Source organism: Dermacentor silvarum, chromosome 3 (assembly GCF_013339745.2).
Source record: "Dermacentor silvarum isolate Dsil-2018 chromosome 3, BIME_Dsil_1.4, whole genome shotgun sequence".
Classification (NCBI taxonomy): Eukaryota; Metazoa; Arthropoda; class Arachnida; order Ixodida; family Ixodidae; genus Dermacentor; species Dermacentor silvarum.
In genome coordinates, this window is record NC_051156.1 from 171,401,830 (window position 1) to 171,426,484 (window position 24,655).

Here is a 24,655-nt window from a genome sequence, read left to right on the forward strand (position 1 = left end):
TTGAGTAGATTTTCTAACAGTGTGCACCCATAAAAAACAAGAAATATTTTTTTAGTCAGACGTATGTTGCATGAAATAATGAGTGCCCCCTATAGCTCGGCGTGGTGGCTTAGTGAATACGGCATTACGGTCCTGAGCAGGAGGTCGTTGGTTCACATCCCGGCCACGGCGGCCACATTTAAATGAGGCCTAAATCCAAAAACGGCCATGTATCGTTCATCGTGTGCATGTTAAAAGCCTCAGGCGGCCAAAATTAATCCGGAGTCCCCCAGTACGGCGTGCCTCCTAATATGATCGTGCTTTTGGCACGCAATACACCATAATTTATTGTGTATTGCGGACAACATGCACTTCAGCCATGGTGAATTCAAGTGTTGGAAAACGTTGTTTTGTAAGGTTCGTCCTGCAATACAGCGTCGTATACTGGAGGAAAAGCATAATGTGCAGCACATGACACTCCTGTTTATGCAATAAGCAAAACGCAACTTCGGCCTTCAGTGCGCAAGTATACATGCACTGCCGCGAAACATATACGTAAACTTTCTCTCGTAGTCCGACAACTTACATCTGTGGAGAAAAACTGGATCTAAACACCGGCTAGCTGTTTTGGGCCACACCTGCGCCGGTCTTCCACCTTTTCTTTCTTGGTGTTGTAGCTGTCCCTTTACAATACGAAGGGGTTGCTCGCGGATTGATTGGCAAACAATAAAGCGACGGGCCTCCGACAGAACACGGCCCCGATACCACACTTCACCGGCTGGGTCATCGCTTCTTGGTACACGTGGCCAAACGCAGGACAGTGTGGCCACTCTAGTTTATACCAGGCATAACTCTTCCAGATGCCAGCAGGCTCTGAACCTGTCCGACACCCTGGATGCCTCGGCTTGCCCGTACATTACTGCACTACCGGTGTAAAAAGGCTCATCCGGCAAAAGTGCTGCACTTTTGGTGGTTGGCTCGCCTCGAGGTACATCGAGCCCTCACCACTGGCAGAAGAGAGCGTGCAGCTGCGTTCTGTGGACCGTGCCTTGGCGATGCTGTTGTTGCTTATTGCAAGCGACCCGACATTTCGCAGTCAACTAACATTGCGTTCATTTTAATGTCGCTGCACCTTTCCTTAAAAGGGTTAACTCTCGAATTCATTGATAGCAACCTCCAACATAATTAAACTGTAGATGCTTGTTGACCGGGACAATGAGTGTCATTGTTATTACACACGTTTGCTCTAACTGAACTTGGTTTCACACGTAGTCTTCGCTTTGCTGAGACAGGAGCTGCTGGGAGCTGCACAGAAGATTCAGCTTCCTGACTGGCGGTCCTTGCTTTCTCCTTTATCATTCATATCACCACAATGAGCGTGAAGTTGCTGAGTCACATAGCACAGACTTCGGTTCAGCCATGCTGTTTCAGAATGTTAGGTATTTTCATATATGGTGTCCCCTACAGTGGACAAATGATAAAATCTGCAGTGATGGAAAAATTTGCCCTTACTTGGCGGCAAGCTCTACAGCAATTGTTGTTTCCGGAGGCTTTTTCTATAGTACTCAAGCTAACCTATAAAAAATACTACGCTGGTATACGGAAGCTTTAGGTGAAAGATTGGGAACGAACGTAGCTAACCCACCAACACAAGAAGATGCCATGTGAAAGCAAAACTAACCACAACAACTAAGCACCGCTCCTAGGTCTTTTCACAGTCATTTTTTTTTTGCAGTGAGCCACGGGCTTGACATTTACGAACCTCACATATGCCACCTAAGAGTTGCCAAGCTTACTAACTACAATGTGAAAAAAGAAAATAGGCTCAGTTTCGACCTGAAAGGTGCAGCATTGATCGTGACAGATAATTAGACAGCTATACGAAGTGATGATAGTAGTTTTATCGACCGTATAAACCTATAAGCATTCAGTTACCAACTAAATTAACAAGCAGAGTGTTATGCACAGGCAAACACGAACTCTTCTGACTCGGTGGCCGTGGGAACTCGGTGTCAAAATGCTGGCGCGAGGAAAAGCGGCAGCAGCCGTGAGTGAATTGGCCTTCGTGCTCCCTCTCCCTTCAACCTGAACTGAGATGCTAGAGCACAGAGCACACGAAGCCGTCAGCCCTTGCCGCGCCTAGACTATACGCACCGCTGATTGCTTTCAAGATAGGGCCCGCGTGGCCCTGCTCAGCGGCGCCATGCGCAGCTGTCGTCGAAGTTGAAGACCCCCGCCTCCCCCTCGTCCTGAAGTCTTGCACGCGATGGAAAACGGCGCGCTTTCTGCCGACCTTAAATCCTCCCTCGACTGCGCGAGATCGAGCCACCTCCGTTCTCGGCACACCTTTGCACGGTTTCACTCGCACCCACAGCATAGGGCACGTGGCTGTGATAATATCGCACGGGTTCTTTGTACGGTAGATCTCGGTGACGCTGCCGACGACTGCGGCGGTAATTCGCCTGGAGTGTCCATATATTTGCTATCACAATAAAAAATTTGTAGCCCTTCCCCTGCTGAGGAAATGGGCGTAAGCGAAGCTTGTTGTGTGTTTCTTCGGTGTTCCTCCGAACGAATTGCACTAACGAGTACCACGTTGTGCTCAAACCACAACCGGCCACACGTACTGCAGCTGGCTCCGAAGTTCCGATTGAGAAACTCGCGTTGAAACCTGGCCTTCACAACGGGGAAGTTGGCGCCAGCGTTGCCGAGTCGTGCACCACCGTTGTCGGGTTCCTGGAGGGCTACACGACGCTGACGTTTGGCCTTGACATCGCTCTCCTGCAACTCGGGGTCGGCGGCTTTTTGCTGACGTTTGTTACCAACATTGCCCTTCCTCAACTGGGGGTCCACAGCTCTTCGCTGACGTTTATCCTGGGCTTCGGAAGCCCTCACACTAGAATTGGCACGTCGACGACGAACCCTTTCCCGGGCGCATTCGTTCGGGATAGATTTCCAAGAAATTTCTTCAAAATTAAATCTGTCCGTTACGTAAGACAACGAACGGCTCATACCCATTTAAGCAGTGGCTCGTACCCCCGTAAACGTGGCCTCCCCATTACGACGACCGAAGAGAAGTGAAATTCTACGCTGGAATGATTAGCGACAACGCAGCCAGCTGTGGAAGCAGACGACCACGACGAATGCGGGAGCAGTGCATCGAGCACGTGCCGAGCACGAGCATGTGCGGACCACCTGTGCAGGTGTGAGAGCTGCTAGTTTTTTTAGCGTTACATCGCCGGCGTAGGCTAGCGTATGCAAGCTTCGCTTGAATAACTTTCATCACGATCATAGTTAGGGCCTAACAATGTGACAGCACGGACGTTTCACCGGTAACCCTATTAGCCCACAAAAAAATAACACATATCACCCTGACTCACCAGCAGCATAAAATCATCCAAAAGAAAGTACGAATAAATACAAAGTGTTACATCATCATCATCAGCCTATATTTATGTCAACTCCAGGAGCAAGGCCTCTGCGTGCGATCTCCAATTACCGCTGTCTTGCGCTAGCTGATTACAACTTGCGCCTGCAAATTTCCTAACTTTATCGCCCCACCTAGTTTTCTGCCGCCCTCGACTGCGCTTCCCTTCTCTTGGTACCCGTTCTGTAACTCTAATGGTCCACCGGGGATCCATCCTACGCATTACATGGCCTGCCCAGTTCCATTTATTCCTCCTAATGTCAACTAAAATATCGGCTATCCGAAGTGTTATGTTATGAAGGGGATAGCCGAAGGTGTTACATATGGCATGTAACTCAGATAAAGTATGGAATGTGCGAGGATGTTACGACACCCTCAACCACGCTATCGCTCCTTCGTAACGCGTTACAAAAGGACGGGGGAGGCGTAGTGGCCATGCGTTCAGTATTTAAAGAGTACGCGAGTGCGTCATAGTGTACCCGAACTCTCAAGTTTGTGTGTACAAGGAATAGAGATGTCACTTTTATAAATGAGACGTGCAAGGTCGCCTGTGACGCAGGCGCTCACAGCTGTCGTAACATCGCAATATGAGTGCGCTATCGCATATTTAGAGAGTTAGGGCTGCTATGTTCTAGACTAGGATATTGTTATACCGAACGATAAACGGTATGTCGCTCTGACTTAACAGAGCCCGTCGTGGTTGTAGCGTACCACTTACCATTGCGGAACATATCCCCATCACCATTACTTCACATCAACATTTATTTATTCCAATATCCCGCATTCGCTATAATGGAATCAATGCACGGGGATGAGGTTGTACTTGCGATTTTTTTTGTACAGCAGCGTAGTACGCGGTGAAGCGCGAAGCAGACATGTCTACTGTTAATAAAATATTATAGTGCAATAAAAACACCGTCTACAATACACAGCATGTTGAAACAATACTTTGATAGAGAGCCAGTACATCAAAACAAGAAGTAAACGAAAGAGAATAAAGAACAACAAAATTTTCAATCAATTTTCGCCCTTGCATACATAAAATTGCACCGCAGAACTTCGATTCAGTAGTCACCTGTTCAGAATGTACGCTATTGAAAAATTGTGCTCGTAAAAGAAGAGTGTTTGAGTAAATTGATTCTAAATGTAACTACCCGAAGCTTCAAGAAATAGCCTAGTTGCTGAGAGAAGTAGTGTGGTAGTAACTTATGTGTTGTCTTGTTCACTCCAATCCGCTCGTAGTAAATATCGTTAAAAAAGAAACATTTAGCCAAAGGCAGCACCTATGGTGGTTTACTAACTGGAGCTGTAAATTTGTCTTTATCGCCGTGGCGCTGCTGAGACGACGATAAACTCTCAATTAATATTAAAGCGCAATTTTGCATACTTTCCATAAAGTCGAATAGGTCCTTCTGATTAGGGTCCCAAAGCCCGCAGGTGCTTTCGAGGATAGGCTTTAAAGGGTCCCTGAAACGGTTTGGAACAATTTTGTAGACGCGTAGGGTACAGCTACAGTAAAACATTCGCGTCCCAATTTAAGTGAAGCGTCTCATATTAAGAGAGCTACGGTTGATTACAAGTTACCCTCCTCCCTAGCCATGCATGTCCTCCTCAACTCGTTCGCCGAGTGATCGGGGCTAAGCTCTGCCTTCGCTGGCTCTACGTCAGGTTGTGACGTGTTATCGTCTACTTCCGGTTGTCTTGGAGCCTGCGCGCGAAGGCTCTCCAACCTCTCCGCTAGCCGCCGGCCGTCGATCTCCAGCGAGAGCGATTAAGCAGCGTGCGTTGCGAGCGTTCTGTCGCAGCGCCGAGCGTGTCCGGTATTCCGGTAACCACAGGCGAACTGGGTCTTTTGACGGATAGGCAGAGACGTAAACGAAAGCTCCTCCATACCGCTGTGATGAAGGAGCTTCGTAGACGTGCGTGAGCGGCCTGATCGGCCTGATCGGCATGCACGGTCCACCCATCTAGTGGCGCAGAGCTTAACCAGCCAAATACAGAGCTGATATTCATAGCTAATATTCATGTAACCAAGTGTAAAACATGTAAACATTTCAAAAGACAATGTGTTCAAGATTACGCTCCTGTCGAAAATTTGAGCCAGCAGCAAAGTAGAAAAAACTTGATTACTGCTATATTAGCTGTGCGTTTCGTTGAGCTTTGTGCTGCCAGGTGGCTGCACCGTGCAAGCAGTTCATGTTTGCGCCTACGTTCATCACGTAAAACGTGGTAAAACGGCCAGTTAACTTGCGTTTGCGTTTGCCTGAATGTCGGACACGCTAAACTCTATTGCGGCAATCCTTGGACGTGAAGTGACGGCCGCAAACGCGTAGATGCTGGTGCCGTTTGGATACCGACAGTCCGATGCGCTGCAGCCACTGTGCTCGTCGGCTGCCTTGCAGAGGGGCACAATGTCGCAGCTTGACATGTCGCCGATCACTACGCTTGCAGCCCACAATGCAACAAGGGCGAACCATGGTGCTCGCGAAAAGATAAAACAAGACCAACACTGACCGCGCAGCTCTCGTCAACACGGAGGACGTTTTAACACAAGCAGACGACACTTGCTGTGGGCCGGAAGTGCTTTTAGTGTAGTGATACATGTCCTTGTGCATTCTCTTTCGCTTACTTTCTTTTTATAGAAACAAATTACCAACCATCTAAACCATTACGAACAACATTTGTTCACCATAATGTTCGAAAAATTATCGATGACGCGCCCTGGTCAACCAATCGGATAGCTGGCCCTACTGAAGTGTTATGGTCAAATCGCGTCACTTGGTCACAAATCTCAGCCTATTGGCGTGCTGCGATCGGTAGCGATGTACCTTTTTAAAACCTTATAAGAAATTACACGGTTTACGTGGAGCGCTTAGATGCGTCAATTAATGATCGGGAGGACCTACTCTAACAACTCAGTACGTTTGTACAAAATCGTCAAATCGCTTCAGGGTCCCTTTAAATATGTTGTATACCGAAACCTTTTTGTGCTTGTAGGGATTTTTGTGGAAACTACGGACCAAGATCATGACAGTTTTATTTGCCTTATTCCTTAATTGTTATGATTTTATGCTCTTGCTAGGAAAGAGTACATTGAAGTGCACTCCAAGGTACTATGCCTCTGTGAATCAAGGAAGTGTATCGTCGTTAATACAAGAAATAATTTGGCGCATCTGAGTATATTGTCGTGAAACGAAAGTAATAACATTTGATAATATTCAAAGCCATGGGCGAGGTATCACGGCACATAAGAATTCCGTTCAAATGTGACTGGAGGTTTTCTATGCCTGTGACAGTGTCTGTTGGGCGGTAAACAACTCAGCCACCGGAAAAAGCCTAATTTGTCAGCAAATTCCTTTTGAAATGTCATTGTAGAATATTAAGGCCATTAGTGGTTCCAACGCAGATCTTGTGTGACTTTCGATGTAACAGGACCCAATGAAGAACACAAACTATTTACTAAAGGGAGTTGTTTTGGGCCTGCAAAATAGCTTTTCAATCAGCTCACTACAATATCCGAGAGACCAAGGCGTGTTACTTTGTTACATAAATTGAAGTGACTGACCTTATCGCAGGCCCTACTGTCCACTGAAATGTCATTGTCAACCAAGGATGCTGTAACTAAATGGAATTATACTAATCATGAGTAGCATGAGAAACCTGGGAAGAACTTATGCTGGTTCTGAAAAAAAGGAAATGTGTAGGCAGATACTTTCCTATACGGCTACAAATAATGTGTTCCTTCATTTTAGAGGATCTACAGAAAAGTTGAATAAGTCGGTGTTCTACACGGTGGTAATTTTTAAGATTTTTGGAATTTTCAACAATCGCCTGTGGTAGGTAGCATAATTATTTTCCTTGAGCTGGATTATTTAAAGAGGTGGACATTAGTAGCATGGGAAAACGAAGAAAACATATTCAACTATCACCGAATACTCACTAAATGACTACTTAATTAGTTACTTTACAGCACATATCGCAATTTACGAATTTTAGCTGGTGAGCTTGCATGACGTTTCCGTCTGAAAATGAAGCAGTTTCAATTCATTATTTCCCAAAGTGTGGGACGAAATACGTGGCCGTTTCAGTTACTTTTGTGTTTCAATGCATTAAAGAGCGTTTTGTTCAAAAAGCAAGTGGAACAACAATGCGTTTTTACGGCTAGTTTGATGGCGCATATCTCCAAACTGCTGTCATTGCTGAAATTCATTCCAGGTGGATATGTCTTGCTATATCACCGGCTAGAATTCGCAAATTTGAATACGTGCCGTAAAGTAATTAATTAGTAAGGTAATTCGCGTTTTTTAATTACTTGAATATAGGTTTCAATTTCTCTTGAAAGTAATGTCTGCCGCTCTGAATAATCCAGCTCAAGAACTAGAATTATGTTAGAATTGATTGAATTATGTTAGAATTACGCTTACAGTTGATTTCCCATATATAAAGTTTTAATGGCCCTTGCTTGTAGACTGGAGTTCTATGTGCAACCTTTTCTGGGACAAGTTCTTTTGAGAGGGTGAAGAGTAGGCCGACAAGGTGACCTAATTGGCGTGCGCATTCTTTCAGCACTCAACTAGAGACGTTATCTGGGCCAGTCGCTTTACTAGTGTTTATAGAGCTCAGAAGGCGGAACTTGCTCTCCTCAGATAATGGTATACCTGGTGTTTCTGGGAACACTTTCAAAAAATTTTTAATGTTGTCTGTGGCATATACAACAATTCTAGTTCATGATAAAGTGTACCCGCCTTGTCAAGTTCAACCTTGCCACTTTTCAAACTAATAAATGACAAGATCACATTGTCGCTATTTCCTATGTTATCTCTAACGAACACCAACCCAACATGTTTCGCGCTTCATAATAACTTCATTCTACCCAAAGTACGTTCTAATTATGGCAAACAGACCGTTCACTTTGCAGCCATATCATCATGAAATACATTACCATTTGTCATAAAACCACAGAAAGCCCATAGGTTTTGCCATGAATTGAAATATTTTTTGTGTTGTGATATGTATGTGACATAGTGTACTGTATTACCCGCTTTCGTTTTAGACCTGCCGTTCTTATGTACGTCAACATGTTGCTTAAGTTGTTCTTATTGTTTCTTTTTTTTCCATTTCTTTTTCTTCCTCTTATATGTTAATTTTACCTAGTTTCATTATATTACTTACTGCCGATACACTGTTGACTATTAATATCGTTATTTACTTATGTATGTATTATATATATATATATTTATCATTTTTGGAATTGTACTCATTCAGCTACCGTTCCTGCCATTGTAACGTTTATGTTAACCATGCACAGGAGGTCCCAATTCAGTTTTTGCTATGGGACCTCCTTCTGTATACCTCCATCTGCAAACCTTTTTGTGAAATAATAAAAAATTAATTTGATTGATTGATTGATTGAAGAGGCGGACATAACTTGCACAAAAAATTGAAATGCATAATTTTCTAATGAACAAAATGTCACTAACTAAGTATTTAACTAATTACTTTATGACCCATATTGCAAAATTTGCAAATTCTAGCTGTGAAGTTAGCAAGGCGGATCCACTTGGAACGAGTTCTCAGGATGACACCAGTTTCGAGATAATTCCAGAATTTTGCGAAGAAATGCGTTGGCGTTCCGGTTACTTTTGTCCTTCAATGCATAAAATGACATTTTGTAAAGAAATTAACTGTGTGAATGCATCAGAAAAACAGACTTTAGACGGTCGTTCAGCGCGATGGCTTTGCCTTTGTATTCTGCAATGATTCCATTAGATTTCACGAGATGTATTCCTTATTCTTGCTTGTGATTACTCTTAATTAATTTCCACACTGTCTTGCTTCTGCGTCTAATGGATAAATACAAGTTACACTATAAGATAACTTTGGCTTCTATAATAGTGTTTTTGTATAAAGATGATTTCTGGATATTTTTGTCTAAGATAAGGGCTCTATTGCTTGTGCAAAAGCGAGCAAATAAGCCTCATCAGTCAGTCAGTCACGAACTTTATTGAGGTCCTGAGGAGTTTTAAGCCGTTCGAGATCCCACTCGGGGAGCTCCTCCGGCTGAAACCGTAGGCGACGACCAAGTCGGGATTGGAACGTGGTGACGCTCCGCCAGTTCTTGGGCCTTCTGGACGGCCTTTAGTTGGAGTTTGAGGTCCGGGCTTTTGAGGGCTTCTTCCCATTCGGGCTCACAGGAGAGAGGGCGTTTTGGTAACACGGTACATTGCCATAACATGTGCGAGAGTGAGCAATAAAGTTCTGGGCAGTCTGGGCAATTTGCCGGGATGTCTAAGTTGTCGTGACTTAGTAGGACTCCTGACGGATACGAGTCCGTTTGGAGCATTCTGAACGCGGCCGCCTGCGCGCGTTCGAGTTTGGCGTGCGGGAGCGGGTAATTTATTTATTTATTTATTTATTTATTTATTTATTTATTTATTTATTTATTTATTTATTTATAAATACTGCGATCTTAAGCAAGATCTTAGCAGCGTGGTACACGAATAACTTTACATACAAAAGAAAATAAGTACAAAAATTGGGAACTGCACTCAAAAGTTTCTTCACACAAGCGCTTCACATAAGCGCAAAAACAAGCGCAAGAACAAGCGCAAAAACAAGCGCTTCACACAAGCAAACAGATAAAGGGGGAAAAAAAGACGCAAAAAAGAAACGTTACTTCAGCGATTTTCTAATCATACAGTGAAACAGTGCTATCACTAACAATTTCAGCAATTGCAAAATGATTTTTATTAAAGATATATCTCGAAAAGTGATAATGAGTCCTGTGTTACAGTTTTATCGGCCAGCTTATTCCAATCTACTATTGTTCTAGGAAAAAATGAATACTTGAAGCAGTTTACACGTGTTGTAAATGGAGTTACAGCTAGTGAGTGTCGCTGTCTTGTAGCGTAACCTGTTGTATAGGTGATAATGTGAGACTTGTCGATGTTGTAATAACCATTTATTATTTGGAAAAAGAATTTTAAACGACATACACGATTTCTAGCACTTATAGAAAGCAAGCCGCTCCGAGATAAAAGGTTAGTAATAGAACTACGCCCATATGTATTGTAGATGAATCGGACTGCTTTTTTCTGGAAGCTTTCTAGCTTTCCAATATCGTTTTTAGTGAACGGGTCCCATATAACTACAGCATATTCTAAAACGGGGCGGACGAGTGTTTTGTATGTCAATAAACGTACTGCTGGTGTGGAGGATTTTAATACGCGTCTTAGAAAAAACAACTTGCGGCGACAGTTTGCTATTACTGTGTTAAGGTGCTTTGACCAGGAAAGATCCTTTGTTATGTACAAGCCAAGATACTTATATTGCGTTACCTCTAACAAAAAAGCGTTTTCTGTGCTATAGCGATATAGCAGTGGCTTCTTTTTAAAAGTTATCCGCATATATGCTGTGTTTTCGAAATTAATGCACATTTGTCATTGTTTACACCACTGAACTACCTTATTAAAGTCCCTGTTTAACCTGAGTTGGTCTTCTTCCGTTGTTATGTCATTGTACAGAACGCAGTCGTCAGCGTAAAGCCTGATTTTGACAGAGAGGTTAGTGACAATATCATTTATATATAACAAAAAGAAAAGGGGGCTAAGAACGGATCCCTGTGGGACGCCGGAATCGACAGCAGCAATATCAGAGGTTGTTTTCTGGATTCTGCCTTTTCGATGGTGTTAGGTGATTTCTCGGTACGTGAGTAGCAAGTAATTAAACTGAATGTCCAGTCTCGGAGGCCGTGGGACCGTCGCGGCGGGCAAGTTCTTTTTTGAGCTCGCTAGTAGTATACGCGCTACTTTAGATACGTTGCCACTTTCGTAGGCCCGAATTGCGGCACCCGAGTCCATGAGGACATGGGTAAAGTTTTTTTTAGAAGGCTACGTATTCGAAGAATCACATACGCCTTATCTCTGTGAAGTTTAGAATCAAGCATTTCTGATTCTCGATTAGAAGTTTTGTTTTTAGTGAGGATCATCCGTCGTCGAAATTACATTCAGTGCATTTTTGTTCAAATTTCGAGTAAGTATTCGTCTGAAATCACTTTATACTTTCCTTGAATGCAAAAGAATACTTTTCTTTGGCGGTAATTTACTTTCAATAATTTAGGACTGAAAAGTATTTAAAAAACAATGTTGTGGTTCTTTATTTCAGGTAGACTGTAAGTGTCACTAATCATACTATGGCCATTTGCGAATGTGAGATCAAGAACCGCAGATATCCATGAGATTGCCCTCGTCGGCTGTAACCCGTACTGCGTCAAATTCAAGCGGTTTACAAAGGTGCCTACAGCACTATGTAAACAGCCCGTATAGAACAACGGTTATTCCTGATTTCAGAGAACGGCCGGAAGTCTGAGTCGCCGCCTATCACAATAATGTTGTGAGCCATTGGCGTCTTGCATTGGCATCTTGCAAACTGTGATATGTGAAGTGCGCGAGTGCCGTGATCGTAGTGGGTATGTGCCAGAAGTAAGCAACAAGCAAAGAAGCAAGCAAGTGACAGCCATCGTGGCAGACGTAGAAGAAGAGGGGGAAGAAGATGACCAGGTGCGCAGTGGCGTAGCCAGAAATTTTGTTCGGGGGGGGGCTGAGGTTGCAGCGCGGCCTCCGCCTTATAGAATTTGTCGAGGGATCAAATACATGAATAATAACTGCATTGCCAATGCCATTGTATATTAGATGCTGCAAACGAATTATTGAACGCTACGCACTGTCAAGTAAAATATGTATTTTTTCATAAAAGAATATATTCGTATGTCTTAAAAATTTTGGCAGAAATAACTGATGTCAATGCGGCCGCGTTTTTTTTTCGTCTATTTAATAAGGAAAGAAAATATCACACGGACATTAGAACTATATGAGTTCGAAACCAGCAAAGCAATGTATACAGCTGATATGAAGAACGTAAAGGCCATCTAATGAATAAGTTGAGGACAAATATTTTGATGAATCTTCGTCATTCAAGAACCTTGTTTACATTTTTGCACATATGCAACGGCCAGGAAAAAACCTCAATAACGCTGTCCCTCGTTGCAATAGATTGCGCAGGAGCAGCTGTTACCGGTCGTGTATTGTAATTACACCGAGATTATACTCGCAACAGTGAGTACAAATAAAAAAGTAGGAGAGAGAGGGAGAAGTCGTAAGGGAAATGCAGGGAGGTTAAACATGCTGAGCCCGGTAGGCTACCCTGCACTGGGGAAGGGGGAGAAGGGATTGAAAGAGAAGGAAGAGAGAATTTCACAGTTCACACGTTTCACAGTTACAGTTAAGCGTTCATCGCTGAGTTTTGTCACAGGGGTCATACAGACTTGTGCACTTCAAAAAACACAGCAGCGCCTTTATAGCCCTGCACATAGCAGACGCACGAGGCCACGCGCCCAAGATATTTTCCTCCGTAAAAAACCTGTCGTCTAAGTGCCCCAAAGCCGTCCGAAGGGCAATGCTCTCATATTCGTAACTGTGGCAGTCACATAAAAGTAGGAGTTCTGCAAAATATACATTAGAAATGCGAAGATAGAATCGAATATACAAATGCGAAGATACAACTAGCTAAGGGCAAAAAAGAGTCGTTAGGAACAAAGTTCACTGCGTGTATACACAACACCTCGCAACAAGATATTTAAATGTACGTCTAAGTCTCCAATAAATCTACGTATTTAAGCAAACTTCACTGTATATTATGCGCCAAACAAGACAAATAAGCACGTTGCGGAGTCAGAGATAATAAACTTTGCGCACAGAAAGACAGATGATCTAGGCAAGAACAAAACTACGATCGCAGACATCATGATATGTACTCGGGCCATGCAGCGGTCGCGACAGCACCATACAGGTAGAATAATAGAGGAATAATGCAGAAATCAGTACGAAATTAAATTTGTAATTTAACTGCCTGCACAGTGGCAACAATTATTCTGCAGCCAAAATTAAAGGAGTGTTTTGCTTCGATTCAAAAAAGAAATAAAAGCAGGTAGCTAAAAAGGAAAGAAAAGGACAAGCGAAAGACACAGATGATGCGGCAAGTTACTTGCCCATACTCCCATATATTGGGTAGTTACTTGCCCATACGGCAAGTTACTACCCAATATCCGAGTGTATTTTTGGCAAACGCATCGTGGGCCGGGCTTTCAATGAGCAAGGTCGGTCAAAATTGGTTATTGATGTCCTCGTAATTTTCGTATTCGTATGATAATTTTGATCATGATGCTAACTGCTAGAATAAACGGCTAAAATTTCTGCGGTTTTAAAAGCTAACGAACAGTCATACGTTTTCACAATTACGAGCTTATGGACCTGAAGGAATAGAGCTTTTTAGTTGCATTGATTTTTGCTGCTTCGCCATCTAAAGGACAAACTTCTCTCGGCGGGGAAGTTGAGCGAAGCGGTCAATGACTTCGGACACGTTGATGCCGACGTCTTTGTGGGTGTATAGAAGCACCAGTCTAACCATGCGTTTCACAGACATTGTGGAGCGCAAGTAGTTTTTTTAGTAAACTCTTGTAAAAAATTATTCTCTCTGCGCTGGCAGTGGTCACTGGAAGGGTGACTAGAATCTGGAACAGTTTGTACACATTTACATAGAACCTGCAGTCGCAATGAGAGATGGGCATCTATTCCGGTGCTAAAACCTAAAACACTCCCTCGATGTCGGTGGCATCCTTGTTTAGGTACTTTGCACAAACAGTAGGCTGTTCGATTCCGGCGATGTCCGTCGTTTCGTCAGCAAGTACGGAGAAGCAGCCTGCTTATGCAACTAGGCTTTCTTTGATAATTTCGCCACAAATTTCTATAATTTGGTTTTGTGCATCTGGGCTTAAATACGAGGCATTACTGGGGCAACTTTCCAAACGGTTCTTCAGATATGTATCTCCAAAATCAGCTCGCATGCGAAGAAGCGCTCTGAAAATACTTGTATTTTCAGGGGGGCCTATGCTTGAATCCATAGGGCCACTGTCCCTTTGGCCAACGAGAGCCAGACCTTGTAGTCCGCAAAAAGAATTTCCTCAATAATAGGCCATTTCCTTTCTCCTGTTTTCTCAAATTTTACTTTGGCTGCCCTGGTCCAGCTGATCGATCACATTGGGCACGCGTCCTGAAAATGTTTGGAGAAAATTATCAGCTGCTAGCTCACAGTCACGGTAATATTTAGTATTTTCGTGTGTGTGGAAGATTGCGAGCGCGTGCTTTCATTTCTGGAACGGCTTGGACACGAGGGCTCCAGTGCACGCATGTTGGTCTAAGTTTATAACAGCATTAACCCCAAAAAGCTCCAGAATTGAAAATCTTTTGAAGCACGCCTTTGGAAATGTCAGTGCACCTTTCGCGTCAAAAATTTATCAGAACTTTACACCCATCAAATTTCGGAATTGAAATCCATGCGGTCCGTAGATTCCGCGGCCGCTGCGAGGTGCCGCAATGCGCCCGCTAGCTATCTAAAAGCCCTTGAAAGTTTGTGCTCGGATGGGGCTCCTTGCGTTACGTGACCCCAAGTGCCACGAAATCCACCACAGGTGCCACGAAATCCAGCCCGAGTTCGCAATGTTCGTGCCGAAATGTCTTTCGAGCGTGAAAAAGACATTGTAGACAGAATCCAGAATGATTGAACATAGCTCGCCTACACGAACATGTCGCAGCCTATGACACTAGGACACCTGAACAATGGAGAATTCTGCACTCAAGAACGAATTATGGTCAACAAATGCTTCGACATACACTTCCGACTTCACCTCATTAACCTCGCCTTACGAGAAATAGACCTTCTGTCCTTATGCAGCCTGCACAACTACTTTCAGTCAAACTAATCCTTGTTGTTTGATGAGTTTGTTCATATGCAATACTGAATGACTTTCCCCCCCTTTATTTGCTTTAGTTTATGCTGCACTGAATATAGTGCTATGTTATGTTTGTTTTTTTCCCTATTTTTTTCCTGTTTTCGTATAATAAGACTTTCTTTATGTAATCTATAATGCTCATGTATAAATTCAATATTTCTTTGTTAATGCAGACTAATTGTTTTTCTAATTGTTAAAGTGTATTACTGCCTGTCTCGTATACACATTTTTTTTAATTGACACCTTCCCATCTGTTTACTCACATGTGAGCGCCCGACGCCCTCTGTTGCCTTTGATGGGTTTTTGGGCTGGTCAAGTTGCCTGCATGCAACTTTTTATCCAGAACCCCACCATGTCATTATTTTCATGGGAAGTAAATGATTATTATTATTATTATTATTATTATTATTATTATTATTATTATTCCCGGCGTCGGTGGTAGGTTTGGTCGGCGGTGCATGCCGGCACGAAAACATTTCGGGGGGGGGGGGGGGGCTGAAGCCCCATCAGCCCCCCCCCCCTGGCTACGCGCCTGCAGGTGCGGGAGTAGCGGCCACTCGTGTTCCTGGCCCAAAGCCGCTCCAGGCTCCCACCTGGGATCGACACGACATCCCGCTTCTTCCTGCAGCCTGTGGTCGGCGAACGACGGAAGGGCGTCCGACCCAGGCGGCACAGCGTCTCCAGCACTGTGCCCGAGTTCCGGCTGGCGAACGCCGCAAGGGCGTCCTCTTGTTGCCAGTCTCCACTATGCCTGTCTTCATAGCAGCGTTGATTATGGCTGCCTGATGATAAGGTGCCGACCGACATGGGTGAACTGAAGCCCTTGTACCGGTAGCAGAGGTGAACCCTTGGACTTGGTGTCCGGTGACAAGACCTCTACCGTACTAAGGGTACCTACACATGTTCCCAACGTCACAGTGGAACTTGAGGAACTTCTTTCTGCATTATTGGATCACTGGTGTTCGCCTGGGGGCGACCAGGATTTTCTTCGATGGCTTCTGGTTTCGCCACCGCTACTCCACTTAGAGCTTCGCCTCTGTCGCCCCTTCTAGTCCATCCCACAGCTCCAGTGCGAACCATGAAACTGCAGGCCCCTTCTGACTTTCATGCTTTCTTTCTAGACTTGATCCTTATTTGTTTTTGTGATTATTTTGCTGAGTTCCGTTTTCTCTTTTCGCTGTATTTTCTTTAATGAATGGCTTGTTGTGGTAATGAACGGCTTCGTCATTTCATGCACTGAGGCTGTGCCTCAGTAGCGAGTAATTTATTTAAAGAACCCCATCACACAAACTTATCAAGAGTTCCGCATTTACACCGGGCGGCCTGTGCTTAGTGCATCTTCGTCAATGCGGCCGATAAACTAAGAAATACGTGAGGGCTACCTCACAGATCGTACAGCTATGATATATGTCTGGGAAATGTGAGGTCGCAGCGAGTAGACATGCCGAATAGGGGAACGCCACCAGGACTACTGCTGTCGCCAACACTTTTCAACGTAGCCATGAGAAAACTCCCAGCCCGACTCGAGAAAATAACGGGTACTGATGAGAAAATCGAAAAAATAATGCCTTGTATGTTGACTACATCACGATATGGACGGACGGAGGGTCCATAGGAGAAAAACATGAGGCAGTAGACTCGTAGCAAAGAACGCGGAGACAAGCAGGCTGCATTGCCCGCTGGAGAAGTCGGAGCTCCTCATAATCGAGAAGCGCTCACGAGGACGACCAACAACCATGGCACCAACCATCAACCTTCGAATGGGTCCTAGAGATATCCCCAAGGTGGACAGACTTCGTATCCTCGGCATACACTTACAAAAAGATGGGTGTGATAATATATGGCAGGCGGGAGTGGCAAACAAACAAATGAAGACAGTGTGCTGTGCGGTGGCGAACAGGACACCGACTCTTGGCCAATACCCGTGAATGCATGGGTGCGTAACTTAAGGCCGTCATCATCATCATCATCGACACCGTTGGTGAGCGTCGACAGTGGCGCCTCGGCATGCGTGGCTCGAGAGAGCGTGACCCGTGGCGTGAGCAGTGCGCGAGGTTTAGCGTTCGACGGCAGAGAGCTTCCTCGCTGGGCGTCCGGCCCATAGGAGCTATCGCCGCTCGCAGCTGTCACCAGGTGAGCGGCCACAGGGCTACATCGTGCAGTTCTTCCGCTGGGCAACTGGTCCAGGAGGGCTGGCAGTCCTGAGCCTGGCAGAACGAGTGTTCGGGTGAGCGGCCACAGGGCTACCTTGCCAGCTGTGGACGTGACCGGGTGGGCTGCTGCACTGTGCTTCCGGGCGCGAACCCCGCCGTCGTGAAACCGGGCACGCGGAGGCTTCGGTACATCGACTGCGGCGCAGGGCCACCTGAGCTCCACGAGGCGGTCCGACCCTGCAGTTTGGTCCTGCTGTCCAACCCTGCTGCCCAACCCTGCTGTCCGGCCCTGTTGTCCGACACTGCTGTCCGACACCGGTTCCGCGACGTCTCCGACACGGCGACACCTGCTTCCGAATGAACTGTAAGCAGATTACGTTTGACTGATCTATATATAGCTGCATGTTTTCTAGAATGTAATTTGGGGAACTGTTGCGTGTGAGCCGTTTCAATGGATTACGTGTCTCCAATACAAATCTGATGTGTGTTTGTTTTTCTGTGTGCTGCTTCCATCTTTTTGTCGAGTAATCCTGCACCCAATAACATCACAATGGGGGCGGAGGATACGCCATACAGAAGCTACAACACACGACCACGCAGATCTTGCGCTGTAGCACCCTGCGCTGTATTCTTATAAATGCCTACACTGCGATCAATGCGCAACGTTTTACCACATTGTATGGGTTTGCGAAATCACACCATAGCTCACACCCATAACACACACCACCACAGGGCAATGGCAGGCAGCGCTGTCCAGCTCCCACTCGACGGACCAGCTCAAAGTGGCCTGCTGAGTGAGAAAAGCAGCTAGGACCGCTGGACTCCTGGACTTAGGGGACCACCCACTGCAGATCGGAGGAGCTACCTACGCTCGTGCGCTCTTTTGCATAAAGTTTGTTCTCTCTCTTTCAGTGTTCTACCGCGTGACAACAAAACCTTCCGTACCGCCAGTTCGCAGTTTAGGCCCTGTTGTCAATACACCAACTTTTGAATGCACTATAAACTAAGAGAAAAACACCTCCCCATGCATGTTTTTGTCGGAACGAAACACGGTGCACTCCGATGAAAAGACGTTAATGTCTGCTAGAGAATCGTCAAGCCATAGCTCAGTGTTGATAAGGCTTGGGCGGGAAGATTAAGCGACAAATGCAAACTCATTCATGTTATTTTGACGCTTTGGCAATATTTTACCATTACCTTTACTTCAGCAAGCCTTAGGATATCTGCTTTTCTACGTTTGTAGCTACCAACGGCATACCACAACTTTATTTTCAGTATCATACCTCTTGGTCTTGTTGCCGAAACACTTCGATTGAACCGAAGCTTAAAAGCGCAGTAATGTGCTTTGGGAAATAAGATTAGTGGTTTTGTTCCCATTGCATACGTGGTCAAAAATGTTCTCTGATGGCGAAACCCGTGCCGTTTAGAGTCATCGCCCCCTCATAGAATGGCTTGCATGGTTTTGTAGAAGTAAAGCAAATAAAGTTTAGGCGTGGATTCTTGGAACGGAAGCGACCAAGACGATGTGCACTCTCTATCTCGCTGTCGTTGATCTGAAATTGGGTAACTTCCTCGCAAATGCAGAGTTTTTTTCAATTTGAACTCATTCCACGTTTCATGTTCCGTGTCAGACATGTCACATACTACCAGGTTGCACATTCTGCTAGCATTTTCTAGATCTTCATGGCTTGCGTTGAAATTTGACACTCGTTTAGTCATAGTTTCAACACGGGAGTGCATCAGCTGCACCATAAGGTTCAAGGCTGTAAATTCTTTTTCATCACTGATCGCTTTGTGCTCAAAGAGTCAAGTTTTTGCTGCTCAAAGAGTGAAGTTGTTTCTGAAGTTCTGTCTGCCTGGTGCGCATGGGCGCAACCTCTCTGAGCAGAAACTCTTCGTTTTGTTCTTATACCGAAATAACACCCACGGCCTTCATTAGTTTTTCAGTCTATCAGTGGCGCCAGATTTAGCTCAATATTACCTGCCCGGAACATTATAAGGCGTGAAGCAGGGGCTACTGTGCGAAACCAAGCGGACAAACCAATTTAGCGAGGAAAAAGGACGGTGTCGAGAACAAATGACGTCTTTTTTGCATTAGGAAGAGCATACTATTACACAGAAACCTAACAAAAAAAAAAAACGAGACGTAAGGGCATGTTAGTTGCTCGCGTCGACACCGAACCCCATCGTGAGACAGTGAGTGAGATGCTTTTGAGCTTGGATATGACCTGCTGGTGCACCATGTCTGTCGATGAAGGCGGACATTGTCAGACTCGGGAATCCAGGTAAGTGAAACGCAAATGGTGCGCTTGCTTTCCGTAAGACTTGCCCCGTAGACGTTGTCGCAGCCGGGCATGGGCTCTCGGGTGGGAAGGAGCAAACGTTCCAACGTCGCGCTTGACCGCGATCTGTAGAAAAATTGGCTGTCACGACGGCTGTCGATGGTAATACGATTAGCATTCAAGCGATATAACGACACACCATATCGCCGAAGATGGGTTAAAATAGACTATGTTGTTATTATTCCAGGACTTCGTAGCTTCGGATGCATGCGACATACACAGTCTGAGGTATCGGCCCACTTTTCTTTGACACTTGCTTGCCATGGTCGGCCATAAATACGACTGCATGAGGAGGACGCATGTATGACGATGGAATAACTAAAGCAAGAACGACCTCGATGGAACAACGAAGGCGTTATGGCGATGACGGCATGACGACAATGAGATTAGGATTATAAAATGATGATCGTATAACGACTACAGCGTGGCGATGACGGCATGAAGACGAAGGGATGACAACGACTTTATGATGACGTTCACATGCCGACAACGGGTCGCAAAGACTGTTGTGCTGATGAACACGTGAGGACGAATGCATCACGGCAACCGAAAAACTAAGCTGGCGACTGTGTGACCACGATGCCGCAAAGACTACGGATAAACTTTTTGATAAAAAAAGGCTTAAATTGCTCCTCGAACATGTCTTCCCAGCAATGCATTTGTGTTTAAATGTGAAGCCGACTCTAAAGGGATAAGTGAAAGCTTGGGCTTTCTAAGCTGACTTTTCCACGTTGTGTGTTGCACGGGAGCCTACTCATAAATAAAAAGGTTATGCGAACACAGCCGGATAACGCTATCACGTTCCACTCTTAAAGGTGAAGCTTAAGCGTCCTCCAATTTTTTTCTTTAGATTTTGAAGTGGAGGTGTCTTTTGAAGGAAAAATTGGAGAACGCTTAAGCTTCGTCTTTAAGAGTAGAACGCGATAGCGTTATCGGGACCCGTTCGCGTCGCATCGTTCGCATACGGCAAGTAGGCTTCATTCACTGCAACACTCAACATGGGAAAGCCAGTTTACAAAGACCAAGCTTACACCGATCCCCTTAAAGTCAGCTTCACTTTTAAACTGAAATGCATTGCCGGAAAGGCGTTTCTTCAGGGACAATATAAGTGGTCGTATATTAAAATGGGAAGGCCCTAGCACGTTTTTTATTATTTTATTAATTGTTTGCTATTGCGCCGGTGCGCGCAGGTCTGGTAGGAATATGGGATTTATGTTCGAGTTTCCTCGTAGCAGAATTAGGTTTTATCGTACATTCAAATTGCAATCCGACGCCGATTGCTAAACAATCCGACGGCGAATTCGACGCCGAATGGTAAAGTCGTACTTTACCATTTGTGTGACGGATTTCACTGTGAGAAATTCAATTTTTGTTCACCAAACCCTTGCACCACGTGGAGGGCCTGCGCGGTCGATTTGGTTGGATGATTTTCTCCGCCACCCGTGATCACACGCCGGTTGCCGACGCCGGATTTTCTGTGACACGGGGCCCTACATGCTATCGCGTTAAAAAGTTATTCCTTCCTCGGGTCTTAAAGGTAAAGTCGGCAACCGCCATCTTCCTTGGGAAATCTATTACCGTGAGCGTGTGGTGGAGAGCAAGAAGCGTCTTTTTGTCACTTCCAATGGCTTTCGCAAGGCCTATTTTGCCGTACAGATGTTTATCAATGCGTCGGTCTGTGTCGCTGGTTTTAGGATGAAGTTTGAAGGTAGTGGCAACCTAAACGGGGGGAGATCACGATGTCACTGCTTAGCCAATGCCAATATTTTTGCCCAATACAAGAACCTATTATTTCATAATCAGTCTAAATATTTATGAACAGAGCAACAAGCAGTTTTCGACCCGCCATGGTTGCTTAGTAGCTATGGTGTTGGGCTGCTGGGCACGTGGTCGCGGGAATAAATCCCTGCCATGGCGGCCGCATTTCGATAGGGGTGAAATGCGAAACCACCCTTGTACCTAGATTTAGGTGCACGTTAAAGAACCCCCGTTAGTCCAAAGTTTTCCGCAGTCCCCCACCACGACGTGCCTCACAATCAGATCGGGATTATGGCACGTATAACCCCATAATTTAATCTGTAGTTTTTTTAGCAAGAGCAGTTGAACTGCGGCTTTTTTCCATCTCGTTGAGCATGCTTTCCAGTGTGAAGTCCGGGCAGCGTGTTTCTACTTGCGCCCAAGCCCAGTGCTCGACCGCTGGCGCCGCCATGCGCCGCTCGCGCGTACCATGTTTCTAGGTGCTTTCTTTCGCCGAGGCGCTCGAACGCAATCATATGGTTCGCATGAATGCTTGGTATGGAAGCGTGGCTGTATGACCCAGTGGTTACGACGCTCGCTTTGAGACTGGGGGTACGCGGGTTCGATTCCCGCTTGGCTAGAAACGCGAAGCGGCGGTCGTTGGGGTGTTGCGGAGCACAGCGTACCAACACCTCAAATAAAAACGATTATATTTGGATCATCAAAACAGTGATGCGTTTATTTAGGAATACCATCGATTGCGGAGCGCAGCGTAGCAACACCGCAAATAAAAACGATAATATTTGGATCATCAAAACAGTGATGCGTTTACTTAGCAATACCACTGATCCGTTAACAGCAGCCACAGTTGTGCCTATTCACCGCCAGCCGAGCGTGTTTCCGTCCAAAGGCGGCGTTTAGCACGCCGCGATCGGCGCTCGCTAGAAACATGGTACGCGCGTGCGGCGCATGGCGGCGCCAGCGGTCTAGGACTGGGCTTGGGCGCAAATAGAACCACGCGTTCGGGCAAGCGGTGGCTTGACCTCTGCTGGTAAGAATCTGCGAGGGCTTCCACTCCATATTTTTTAATCCTCTTTGGTATAAGTAAACATATAGCATAAATATAGCTAGTACATATGCGGAAGCTCACGACAGCACCGATGGTGATGATGGAAATTTTGCTGGAGTTTCCATATAATTGCTCTCGCAATAAACATATCTATCCACGCACCATCGCCCTTAGGCACAAATGTGTACCAAGAGGCTATACCATTACTCTATTGTTTTATTTCCGAGTCTGTGGCTGAATGGAAACTGGCGTGCACGGATGCATGTGTTCTCACTGGTGGGATGCGTTCACACCTGATGAACGGCTTGCTAACACGCACAGAGCTGCTTGTGTTAGGAAGGCGTTCAGGATGCGACCCCATCCACCTAAGTAGATTGCGATGTTTGATGATATTCCAGTTCCGAAGACATTTTGTGACAGCCACAGAAATGGTGATGCTTTTTGGCATTTTGTATTCGTTCTTTTTCTAAGCAAGGGGTAACATTAAACTGAAACAGATCATGGCCTAACAGTCAAAGCATAGAGGTATGTTGTTCAGGGTGTAGTTGGTTCAATCCCACCAATGGACAAATGAATTTTTTTCTATAGAAGAGGCCCAGAACAATAAACGACAGGGAACTACTGACCTACTTACCACGAAGTGCCTGGGATGAGCCAGAGAATTCTTTGTAATGAAATGTATGCAACACGGCCTCTTGCGGTTTCACCACCTGTTACGAACAAGCAGTGAACTGAACGAGAGATAGAGGTGCCGGTACTTGCGTAGTGCAGGCCAAAACCTGTAGCGAGCGCCTCTATCGGTCACATGAGTCTGACACAATCACTTGTGTTTTATACGACAGCGATAACGTAGCATGCGGACATACGCTTGCTTTTCAACTGTATTGAGGGCTGGTAGGATGCTTCTGCGGTCTCGACGTAGAAAATGTGCGTTGGCGCCCAGCTACGACTACGCATTCCGTTTCCCGGACATTTGCATTCTGCCTGGGGTAGCAGACGACGGCTTAACACAGCATACGATGAGCACGAGAGGGGTTTTCGACGGAATTATGTCACGATTTGAGCTGGCGACTTTATTTTTTACTAAGGAAGAAAACGCCATTGATTGGTATGGAACGTTACGTTCTTTGTCTGCATTTCAGGTTTTCAGGCAAAATATCAGAATTGCGTTTGGTAATTTAAGGAAACCGCTAGCTCAAGTTTGCCATAATTAACATTATGCAGGCGTCACACGTATCCAGCCCTCGAGAACAATGGCGGAATGTACATAATACCAGTTCTGGTAAGCTTTACCACGCCACGTATTGCATACAAAGAAAAATTGTAATACAATTGTAGTTTAAGCAATTTTTGTAGTTATTCCTACACATACACCAAGGTTTCATGTTCCCGAAAGGGAGAAAATGAGGGCTAAATTTTACACAGCCACGGCCAAGGGTGTGCGCAGGTATTTAAACAAGTTAAATCAGGCATGGTAATTAAACATTTAAAGAATAAAAATCAAGCAGTCCACTAAAATTACTTTTTTTCAGGCGGAATTATTTTTGCTAAGGAAATGTTGATTATCTTCATTCTCGACCATAACCCTGGAGAGCAAGTGTTAAATATTTTAGAATAAACTAATTCGGCATTGCAGCATCTCATACTGGGAGGTGATCTTGCATTTTGGCGTTAGAAATGCGCTCATTTGTGGTACGTTTCTTGTGAGCAATCGCATATAAAATATTGCATAGCCCGCCTTGCTGCATTAATTCAATGACGCATGAATCACGACACAACGGCGCACGCAGCAGCTGAGCATAACGGAACGGACAAACCTGGTAAATATTTTTACGTTTCTTAATCGTTTTTGCAGTAAATAGTGGACCATTGTCGCAGGTAATGTTGTGGCCAGTAGATGGATTAGTCAGTGTCTTTACCCGTACTGAAGTCAAGCTAGAAGAACCTTCCGTCATACTTTATTAGACGAAACAGTATTCCACAGTTCGCCACTTGAATCTGTTTTTGAAGTAAACTTCTTTGTTACTATTGGTGGCACATTTACTTTGTGGAGGTCGTCCCTGATACATTTTATTTCAGCAAAGGACTGATTTTTCACTTCCA

The 24,655-nt window shown here is 45.1% G+C and overlaps 1 protein-coding gene across 1 annotated transcript in view; it reads right to left on the reverse strand.

The window, feature by feature from the left end:
- LOC119446090 (uncharacterized) overlaps positions 1-24,655 on the reverse strand; it is a 437,832-nt gene that overhangs the window by 330,353 nt on the left and 82,824 nt on the right. The window lies entirely within an intron of this gene.